This window comes from Thalia democratica, chromosome 8 (genome assembly GCF_965202585.1).
Source record: "Thalia democratica chromosome 8, ktThaDemo2.hap1.1, whole genome shotgun sequence".
Lineage (NCBI taxonomy): Eukaryota > Metazoa > Chordata > Thaliacea > Salpida > Salpidae > Thalia > Thalia democratica.
The window spans coordinates 12,768,373-12,780,504 of NC_139172.1; positions in this window are offsets into that span (position 1 = coordinate 12,768,373).

Genomic DNA, 12,132 nt, shown 5'->3' on the forward strand with positions numbered 1-12,132 from the left:
ATTTTTCTAAAAGGGGTAAAAATGAAAAAATGTTTAAGACCCGCTGATGTAAGGCAATAATGAAAGGTATAGTAACTTCATAATTTACGTACACACTTTAAACACGGATCAAAAATACGTATCAAACCGGCAATGCGTACCTTAGAAATTTTGCTCTATAAGTATACCTAAATTAAGCCAAGTACAAACATGTTAAAAGCAACTAAGCTTTACAAATGACTTACACCAATATCTCACAATACAACAAAATTGAGCTCAAAACATATTTGTTTAAAATATTATAAGTCTTGACTATTTATATATGTAGTTATATGTATTTATTTATATTCAAATCCTTATGCTTTTTGAATTTATCTTTGTATTTATTGAACCTTTGAAATTTACATAATACAACTAATCATTCTTGATAACATTTACACAAAGTTTATTTTTTTAGATCGAGAGCTGTGTTCAAAGAAATGTTATTAGTTGTTGGTAGAAACAAACTATGTAAAGCTACAATCAGCTTAAAAAAAATTTCAAAAATTTTTTAAAAGAATTTGCGAGCAAAAAAAAAGTTTCTATTAAACCAAAACGATAAGCTGCACTAACAGACATGTTTTCAAAAGTATCTAGTTTTAAATAAACTTCAATTGCAATGTTTATTATCTTCGTTATTATTTCTTTATACATTTGTGCTTCAAATATGGAGTACGTAAATGTCAATTTTCTTTATTTTCGTTAATATCGCTTTTTCATACGCTTTTTACTTTTATGTTTGTATCATGGGGTAAATAAATGTGGTTTGCACTTTTATATTATTTTTGTTTTTATATTTTCGTATGACCTTTTATAGTTTTTTTATTTCTTCGTTTTAATCATGTGTTTACCCCAAATTTAAACTGCAATGTTTGTTAAACAAGTATACGATTCAATATTTTTGAAGTTTCAAAAATTTATATCTAAGATCAAAACACAACTCAATGTTCATAATGAATTAAATTTTAACTAATCAGTTAAACTAACTCGTCAGTTGTTTACTTAGCAACAAAAAAAAGTTTTAAATACAACTTATATAGTCATAACATTTACGAGCGTTAACTTAGCTCGATTAGAACTTTTTGCAATTTTTAAAAAATGTCCAAACTTTAGATCCAATTATTTTCCTTATCTTTAAAGCTAACTAAGATTTTTTTAGTTCTAGAAAACCCTCTTTTGTCTTTAATTAAAAAAAAATCATTGGATTGGGGTTTGATTTTTTGAGTGGGGCCCCTTAGAAAAAAATGTATTATTTTATAATTGTTACTCTAACAGATGTTGCAGCCAAAAAATATGCTTTTTTATTTATTTATTTTAACATTCTAACTTTGCTGTGTTCTCAAGAGTCGTTGTTTTTTTCCAAATTTCTAATATTCTAATAATATATATATAAATATGCCCGACTATAAATTTCAAAAACCTTTTATTTTCTAACGGTCACTGCAGCAAAAAAAAAAAAATATTATTTGAACATTAATCTATTATTGAACTATTTGAACATGAAATCCCTCATATTTTTTTTATGAGGGATTTCATGATCAAATAACGATAGTTTTAGTAAAACGTACATGGGTCATGTCTTACATAAACCAGTTAAGATAATAAAAAAAACGTGAACCATTTAAAATAGTCATAATTAAGTGTATTTAAATAAGTAAAAAAAGTTTTTTTTGTCAATGACCGTTAGAAAATTGAAGGTTTTTTAAATTTAAAATTGGGCACATTTGTATGTATTATTAAAACCTTATAAATTTGAAAAAAAGCTACCCTTGAGAACACAGCAAAGTAAGAATAATAAAATAAATAAAATAGAAAATCATATATTTTGGCTAAAACATCCGTTAGAGTAACAATTCAAAAAAAAAAACAACTATTTTAAGGGGCCCCACTCAAAAATTTAAGCCCCATTCAAATGATTTTTTTTTTGATTAAAGGCAAAGGAGCGTTCTCTAGAATAAAAAAAGACTTTTGAAAGCTCTAAAGATAAGGAAAATAATTGGATCTAAAGTTTGGACATTTTTTAAAAATTGCAAAAAATGCTTATCGAGCTAAGTTAACGCTCGTATAACATTTTGGCAAAATCAATGAAAAAGTAACATTAATGAGTAAAAAGTTATTAACAGTAAATAAATAATTTTATTTAGATAAAAATATAAATAAAGCATACGTAATATTTTACGAAAACAAAGAAACAGTATAACCAAAATCTATATATGTACTTACACAAATTAGGTTTTCTTAATACAATACATTTAGCCTAAGTATAATATAATCAAAAATGCTATAACTACTTTTAATAATATGAGTTTTTATAAACTGTAAATATAACTACTTCCACAAGCCCGTAGGTTTCATTACCCAAAAATTGTATGGTCTCCCAAAAATACATAAGAAAGATAGAACCGTTACTTGAAGAGCTTTGAAAAGATCCTTTTAGGAGAAACAGTGTAAAGTAACAATCGTTGAATAAAATAAAATATTTTATTTAGAAAGGTATACCTCTGTTAGCTCTGCTTAACATTAATTAGCAAAACTTATTAATTTCCAACTTGATCCTATCTTAGAACATTTAAACTTTTTGAAAGACTTAATTACTTTTGTCGATTAAATAAAAAGTATTAATTCAAAAATACATTTATAGTATCTTTTAAAGTTCAAAGTATTTTTACAAATGTACTTTTAGATGAAGTAGTACATACATGTACAATATTTCAAACCAAGTAAAAGTAAAAACTACTTTATAAAACTTTTAAGGTTATCAACTAGTGGAGTACAGTTTACATTCAACTCACAAATGTATTCCCAGCACGATGGAAAAGCTATAGGTTTAGCATTACGGCTACTTTTGTCTAACATTTTCATGGGCTTTATTGAAAGAAAAGTAATCTCTAAGAACAATTCAACTTATTTCAAATATGGTGATGATTGTTTTATATTGGGAAAAGATGAAAAAAAAAGAAATTTTTTGTAAAACAAAAACACATTAATCAATAAAATTTACACTAGAAAAATAAAACAACAATGAACTACCTTTTCTTGACGTTTTAGTTAACCGACAGAAGAATAAATTTGTGGCATCAGTGTTTACAAAAAAAAACTTTTACAAGAAACTGTTAAAAATTTCATTCGTTTTGTAAAAAGGAAAACAAACTTAATAAGAACGCTTTGTCATCGCGCACATAAAATTCGTTTAAAGGAAGTATTTGCTGATGAAACAAATCAGATAAAGTTGATACTAAATAAAAACGACTATCCTCAAGAATTAATAAACAAAACTATTAAGTTACACCTTAAAATTATAAACAAGATAAAGCAAGCAGGACGTAAAAAAATGTCCAATTACTTTGATATTACCTTATGTTAAAAAGAATTCCAGAATTATAGATAAAAATTTTAATAAATTAGTTTGTAAATTTTATCACTCAGTAAAGCCTAGATTTTTTTTTTAATCTAGACCGCTGATATAATCCAGGGAACCGTTCAGTTCCAACCTGTGCACAATTCCCACCCGATCAAATCACACCCGAATCAAATCCAATTCGAATCAATTCCAACGCAATCATTTCCAACCCAAATCAATTCCGACGCAATCAATTCCAACCGAAATCAATCCCTCCGAATTAGTTCCCACCAGAATCAATTCCCCCCGAATCAATTCCCACCCGATCAGCTTCCACCTGAATCATTTCCCAACCGAATCAATTCCAACCAGACCAATTCCCACCCGATTAATTACCACCTGAATAAATTCCTACCCGAATCTGTTCAACCTTTTTTTATGTTATCCGTTTAGTCAAATCAATAGTTTCTGCATTAGTTCTAATCAATTAAATTTTTCTGTATTTAACGTTAATGAAAAAGTTTATTTTTAATTTAAGTCAAGTTTTATAAACAGTAACCTGCCAGCTAGGTTCAAACTGCAAGTATGGTACGAACTTTTTAGCTTAAAAACGCTATGTTCAACATGATTAGTTTGAAAAGAAAAGTAGTAAATAAAAAAATTGTATTTCAAATAAAATTATACTGTATGATATTTAAATAAACTAAATCAAAATGAACCAATAAATAAGTTATGAACTTACAAATTTTAGATCAAATAAAATATTTAAAACAAACACATTACAGTTTATTAAATGAAAATAACGAACAGTGCAATTTGAATTTACATTCGTAATGATTAAAACATTGGAATAAAAAATACTTTAAAAGTCGTACAAACTTTAGATAAACAAAAAAATTGTTTTGTGCAATATGAAATATCTAAAAATATTATCAAAAAAAAATGTTTCATAAAACTTAGACAAAAAACATAATAAACAGTGCAATTTACATTTACTTAACCCATAATTGTAACATAAACGTAAAAAACACAGAAAAAACAAAAAATATTCTAAATAATAATTAATAACAGTATATATTTCGTGTTTAACTCTTCAGTTGTTCACTAAGCAATGAACATAAAGTTTCAAGTCCAGCTTAGATAGTCAAAAGGTAATTAATATAAAAGTAAAAATAATGAACAAAGGGTAATTAGCAATACATATGTAGTTTTAATTACAATGAAACTAAAAATAAATAATACATACGTAACAACTTATAAAAATATTTATGAAACAAAGAAACAGTATATTCAAAATCTTTATGTTTACACAACTTAGGTTTTCTTAATAAAATACATATAGCCTCAAGTTTGATTAAATCAAAAATGCTATAAAAGTTTTTAATAAATTAAATCTTTTCAAATTATAAGTACTTGCATAACAAGGTTTTGACAAACTTGGTTGTGCCATCAATAATCTCGTACATTTTAGTTAAGAAATATGATTAATCCACAATAACACAACCATTTCCTTTACCTGCTCTAGAAATTATCACTGTATCATCCTTTTTCAAGTTTCTAATTACATTTCTTACCTCAGACACATTTAGTAACTCACTATTATTTGGCTTTAATTTGCAGTAATTATGGGCTAACGCAGTAAGGTTAACCTTCGTTGCTATTTCCTCTGAATGTGATCTCGGTTGTAGTCTAATAAGCATTTTTAAAAACCTAAGTAAACTGATTTTTTGTCAAGTTGTTTTGCCGGCAGGGAGAAATTAAGGCCTAAACTTAAAGCAAAACTTTTCTGTTCGGATACTTCTTTTATAGAAAGATTAAATACGCAATATTAGCAAGGGTTCCATATTTTAAAGCTATTCGTTTTTCAAGTTTGTTTTTATTTTTTATACTTAATCTATCCTTGTGTTTGCTGGTAACACATTTTATATATTCCTAAAAAAAATGTAAAGTTTTCAGATTAAATTTTATTTTCCACTTCATTGGTCAAATATTTAGTTACAAAACTTAAGTACTTAACAGTCTTCTCTATTTTACTGCTTTCACACTTCAAAAACTAATTTTTAACTTTACTAGACATTTTTAGTTTCGAACTTCTGATTCTAAACAAGATCCACGTTGGTATAACTAACTTGAGGCTAAATTGTTGTAACATTTCTATTCATAAACTTTTTTAGCAATTTTGCACTGAGTAATCATTAGCTTATTACAAAGCTTAACTACATACATGTCAGAGTTTCTTCTGTCATACGGTACTTGGTTTTAAAGCTAAGACTTGAATAAATGCTTCTTTTAAAAACAAATATGTTCTTAGCTTGATCTGGATTAAACTTTAGTAACAAGGGTAGCATTTTACTAGTAAAAGACCATTTTTCCTATAAAAAGCTGATCGTGGTCGTTAATAATTTAAAATTGATGTTAAAACCAAAATACTATTTCGAATAATAAATTAATTATTAATTGTTTAAAACTGTTTTAATACATGTTTAATGTACTGTTTTAAACAAGAAATAAAAATTAGTAATAAAGTATTCAGTTTACAAAAGTTCCACTTAAAAGAAAACTGTTTTGTACAAAAATAGTTTCTATAGTTGTTACAAAAGTAGATTTTATATGACACAAATCTATACCATAGAAAATTTTATTACAAAAAATAGTTGTAATAGTAAAAACTTAAAGTTGCTTAAAACCTTATATAGATTTTATATAAGTAGCTATAAAAGCCTTTTACAAGAAACTGGTCAATTTTCTGCTGTCTGCGAGCCGTAATTACTTAAAACTACTGTGTAAATCAACAAAGAAAACCTACATTAAACTAAAACACGATAAAATATGTAATAATAACAATTTTATTTTCAAAAACTTTAGTTAAAGGAATGATGCTTTACACCGCAAAACTTATTTTTTAATTGTCTTTATAAAGAATAAAAACTACAATTTTAATGTGAATTCCTTTCGTATAAGACTTTTCAAACCGTTCAAGAATAAATTTAATGTGAGTTCTTTTGGTATCAAATTTTTTAACTCGTGCAACAATAAATTAAATCAAACTTGATATTTGATTGGGAATTGAACCGGGTGGGAATTGAGCGGGTGGAAAATGATTCGAGTGGGAATTGATCCGGGTGAAAATTGAGCGGATGGGATTTTATCGGGTGGATTTGATGCAGGTGGGAAATGATTGATTTCCCATGTTGGAATTGATCGGGTTGGAATTGATCGGGTGGGAATCGTGCGGGTGGGAATTGCGCGCGGTTGGGAAATGTCAGTATACCAAAATCCGATATCGGAAATTAAAAAAAAATACGGTAGTTTACTAGTTTAACTGCTACTGTTAAGATAGTTATATCGAATGAATTTTGAACTATAATACCACTAGAATTTAAAGTCAATAACAACAAATTTTTACAGTACTCTTTCTTTATTTAACTAACTTACTAACACATGTTAACTTGTTAACACACATAAACATGTGTTAATTAAATAAAGAAAGAGTACTGTTTAAATTTGTTACTATTTAATATTCTAGTGAACTTGTTTCGCTAGGATCATTATTAGCAAACGATTAACTTTAAATTTTGAATAGTTAAATAAGTTTAAATAATTAACCTCAGTTCGTGCTTTAGTGCATTGATATATGTAGTTGTTCTGTTTTAGTTTAAAGAAAACACTTTTATCCACATATTTATTTGGACTGAATACACTTAAAAGTTAAAAAAAGGAAATAGTTAGAGAAGTTTTTGAAAAGTTGGTGTAATTTAACATATTACGAACTTAAAAATTTAAAGCCATACGAACTTTGAAGTGTTGTAAGTTTTTGTAAATATATAATAAGTCAAATAATAAAACAATTTAAACACTTTTATTAATTTATGTCATTAGTTAAATTGTGTTGAAAAGTTAAAATGTCATTATAGTCTCTTACGGATTTTTTTTGCGTGTTACGGCTAAAAACACAGTATAGATATTTTGACTTACTAGTAAAGAAATGAAGAATACCAAAATAAAATAGAAAACTCTGAAAAGAAAAGCTATAAAGTTCAAAATTTTGTTTCTTAAATCGTGTTTTTAAATCTTTATTTTTAGATTTCAATTAAATATCAATCGAAGTTTAAATTTCTTTTACTTATAATTAAGCTTTAATTATGATAAAAAAAACTTTTAGCTTAAGTTTTGTTTAACTCTTACTGACGTTTATTTTAATTATAGGCTATTTTATGTTTAATTTCAAATTTTAATAACTATTTGTTTTTACTTTATTCTTATAAGCTTGGTTTTACTCTAGTTTCACAAAAGTCAACCACATACAAAAACAATGTCTTGTAAAAGTAATACTACGTTCAAGTATAAAACCCGTTAAATGAGCATATGTGAAACCGTTTAAAAGTGACAACTCGTATAAAAATGACATCCAAGATTTAATTCAAATGGGAATTAAAGAAAATTAGAAACAATTTAGGTAGAAATTAAACGGATGGGACTAAATTTAGATCGCAACTTAACTCGTTGGAATTGATCAGGTAACAATTAATTTTGATTGAAAATTTTTGAGGTAAAAGTAATTCAATTTAGAATTGAACGGGTGAAAACTATTTTTTAATAAATTAATTTAAACTAAATTTGCTAGGATTGGAGCTAATAGTTCTATTTATAACAGACAATATTTTTAATTTTTTTAAATACGTAACAAAAACATAAGAGCTTTTTCTTACTCGTATTAAGTTAATTAATGTATTAAATTTGTAATGAAATTAACATTTCATTTTGATATTTTAAAGCTCGTGAATAAATATGGAATTTTTTGTAACAATATAAGCAATTTTCATTATTCTCAAAACAAGCTTTTCCAAAACAATTTTTATAACTCACAAAACAATTTTCTTAAAACAATAAACAATATTGTTTACTTAAAGGAGTTACATTTATTTCAGTGCTTATAAAACCGAATTTTACTTGCATTTACTTGCAGTATCGGTTAGTGTTTGGTGAAGCTCGTAATGTTGTATTATAAAATGTTTAATTTAAGTTTGAAATGCTTCGTTTTCTTTGGTTTAAGATACTTCTTGTTACTTGTGTTCAGTTGTATTTTTAGTTAGTGTGTGGTGTGATTATTTTATGTTTGTAAATAAACTTTTGTTGACTTTTAAGTATCTTAGTTGTATTTATCTTATCTAACCATATCTATCCCCATTTAGTTACCCCTAGCAATTTAGATTGGTTACAATAGACACAACAACGGGTACTCTTATCGGGATAATTAGAGACCATGAGTGGCCTGAACTTTAGGAATTTTCTAATAGGAATCAGGTGCCTTATCAATTAAAAAACGCAGCGGAAAAAAAAACTTTAGTTTATTACTAAACAAATTTTTAACAAGTTTAAAATTTTGACAGTATAATTTGCGATAATACTTTACTTTGCGACATTTTAATATGATTATAGTAAGAAAAATTGTGTGAAAAACTTTGTACTTTGAAACAGCAAGTCTACAATTATAATGTAGTCCTCCAGGGCCTGAGGTAGGAACTACCTTTAATTGGGGGAAGTCCCCTTTTTTGTGGTAAACTCTTAACGCGTTTAGCTCTTAAGGTTTTTACTGAATTTACCTTACTCATTAGGTTTAACTTAGTAATTATTAAATATGTAATAAGCTTAATATATATAATTTCTTTAATGAAGTGAGTTTATTGAAAACGTGATGTTAATGTGAAAATTAGGAAGTAGAAATAATAAAGCAGCTAATTTATCAGTAGAACAAAACTGCGAATATAAACACAACAAGTAAACACCAAACTCTACAAACTAAAATGTCTTAATAATGTTTTTAAAGTGTCTTAATGACACAATCTTAAGCACAAAATAGGTCTTACTAAAAATACTACTAATAATACAGAGTCTTAATATATGTCGTGCTTCATGCACAACGATGGCTAAACTAAGCACAATATAATAAGATCATGCAAATAAGCTTCAAGATCTTATAAAACAAAAATAATATAACAGTTCTTATAATGAGTTCGTGTGCATCTCGCACGGTCTTATGGCTTAATTGAGTACATTACAATACAGTTATACAAATAAAGATAAAGTTCTTATAAAATGACAATCATATCAAAGTTCTTAAATTCAATCAGTGTCTTAAGTTCTTAAAATTAGTGTGCTTTTTGCACGATCTTATGGCTAACTGAGCCAAAAACAAAATAACGAACAACATATCGAGCTGCGCGTAGTGCGCAAGCTAGGGCCTAATGAGCAATTTCTTATCGTTATCTTGAAATAAGTACATAATTTCGGCTGACTATAGCGCCAACTGGCGGAAAAGTATAAAATAACGAAATCGAAAATGGAATTCGTTACAATAATACAAGTGTGTAGTAGTGGTTTATTGAGTTTTATTAAAAGAGAAGCTAGATGTCAGGGATGTTTTGCTTAAAATACTATATGATTTTTGCGGTTATTTCTACTTATCCTTTTGTATATTCTTTTTAGTGCTTAGGTGCACAGTTTATTTGCTAACGAGCACAATATTTCTTTTTCTAAGTGCACAATATATGTTGCAACTAACATAAGTCGCATGGGGGCGCAGTATTTCGATCATAAAAAGCACAGTCTTTTTACTCAATTGCACAATGTTCTTTTGAACATGTTGCAATTTACATAAGTCGTCAGGGGACGCAGTATTTTAGTGCAAAATTGCATTTTATAAGTTGCCAAGAGAGCGCATTTATAATATTTTTCTAAGCATAGAAACGTAAAATAATAACCGCATTAAATTTACAACAGCAGAATAGTTGTTCTCAGTAACGTCTGAGTTTTAGCTGATAAAACAAATTTTTCTATGTGTTTACTACTACTAGTTTATAGTTTTGATCTGCTGATTGATTGTTCTAAAGTTTAGATTTTATTTGTTTTAAACCAGAATGTTGCTGAAATTCAAAAATATGTTTGAATGATGTTTCATCTTTATTAGTCGTAAAATGGCATTTCATATACCACATTTTATTACTCGTTTCAAGTTCAAGTATACAATTTTGTTAAAGTTTTCCCTTTGAAAGAAATATATGCAAGGATTATTTCCTTTGAAAGAAATCAAAAATAAACTCCCCTTAAATTTAGCAGTCGTCGCTTGTTAAATAAATTGTTGCGTTTGTATCTTTTTGAACGTTGTTTAAAGCAAATGTTTGATTGTCGTTTAAGCACAGCTTTTAAGCACACCTAACTACTGCATACAACTTTAAAAGTTTTTTTTGTTTTTAAGTACCACAATAGACAAGAGAAATAATCAAGATTTTGTGTTTATATTATGACGTCACAATCAAAAATTCCTGCTGTCATTATTTCCAAAGCCAATCAATGTGGTGTTTGCTGATTCTACAAACCAGCTAGAAGACAGAAAGTCAAAAAAGATAAAGAAGCCCGAGGACAGGAAGCCTGAAGACAGGAAGCCCGAGGACAAGAAGCCCGAGGAAAAAAGCCCGAGGACAAGAAGCCGGAAGACAGCTAAATGACTATCATTGTTACTTTGTCCTTATGTTGTGTTTTATCTTAGTTTTTGTAAGTTATGTAATTTTTGAGATAATAAGTAATACAGTTTCTTTTTCTTACTTTTTTTTGACCCGGAATTTTAACACTGACATAAAAATTTAAAGATAAGTAGGGTTTTAAGGATTTAAATTATTTAAAACCAAGCTTTAAACACTTATTTGAAAAAATAAAATCAAATAATGTAATAAAATTAATATTTCATTTTAATAAATAAAAACAAATTATACAGTAATCTTCCTTCATTCTACCGACATATGTTTCTGTGTGTCAACGAATCAACACACTTCAACTGGGTTCTGTAAAAAAATAATTACTGTAATGAGAGAATAGAAGCATATTTCATTTTAATATTTTAAAGCGCGTGAATAAATATGGAATTTTTTGTAACAATAAAAGCAATTTTCATTATTTTCAAAACAAGCTTTTCCAAAACAATTTTTTTACTCTCAAAACCATTTTCTTAAAACAATAAACAATATTGTTTACTTAAAGGAGTTACATTTATTTCAGTGCTTATAAAACGGAATTTTACTTGCATTTACTTGCAGTATCGGTTAGTGTTTGGTGAAGCTCGTAATGTTGTATTATAAAATGTTTAAATTCAAGTTTGAAATGCTTCGTTTTCTTTAGTTTAAGGTACTTCTTGTTACTTGTGTTCAATTGTATTTTTAGTTAGTGTGTCGTGTGGTTACTTTATATTTGAAACTAAGCTTTTGTTGACTTTTAAGTATCTTAGATGTATTTATCTTATCTAACCATATCTATCCCCATTTAATTACCCCTAGCAATTTAGGTTGGTTACATTAGACACCACGACGGGTTATCATATCGGGATAAAGTGATAACATGAGTAGGAAGTAGTTGTTTAAGCTTCAAGTAGCTCAAAAATACTATCAAAAATTAGTTATGCGATGTTTGATTTATCTACACAAGGTCCATTGACCAGAGCTGTAACCTTATTTTTATTATTTTTTGTTATTGCATATTTTACAAATAAAGTTAAGAGGTCTATATCCTAAAGTTTCAGAAACACCAAAACGGAGCGAACCATCGTAAACTGAATAAATTATTTGCGTACAAAAAAGATTTTTTTATAACAACATAGATGTATTGCAGTATTTAAAATTCTTATATAATGTAAATAAAGTTGTTACTAGAAGTTGAAACTATTGTAACACTTTTCATTAAGTAGTAACAAAAGTTTATTCTGCGGCACGGTTAATTATTTATAC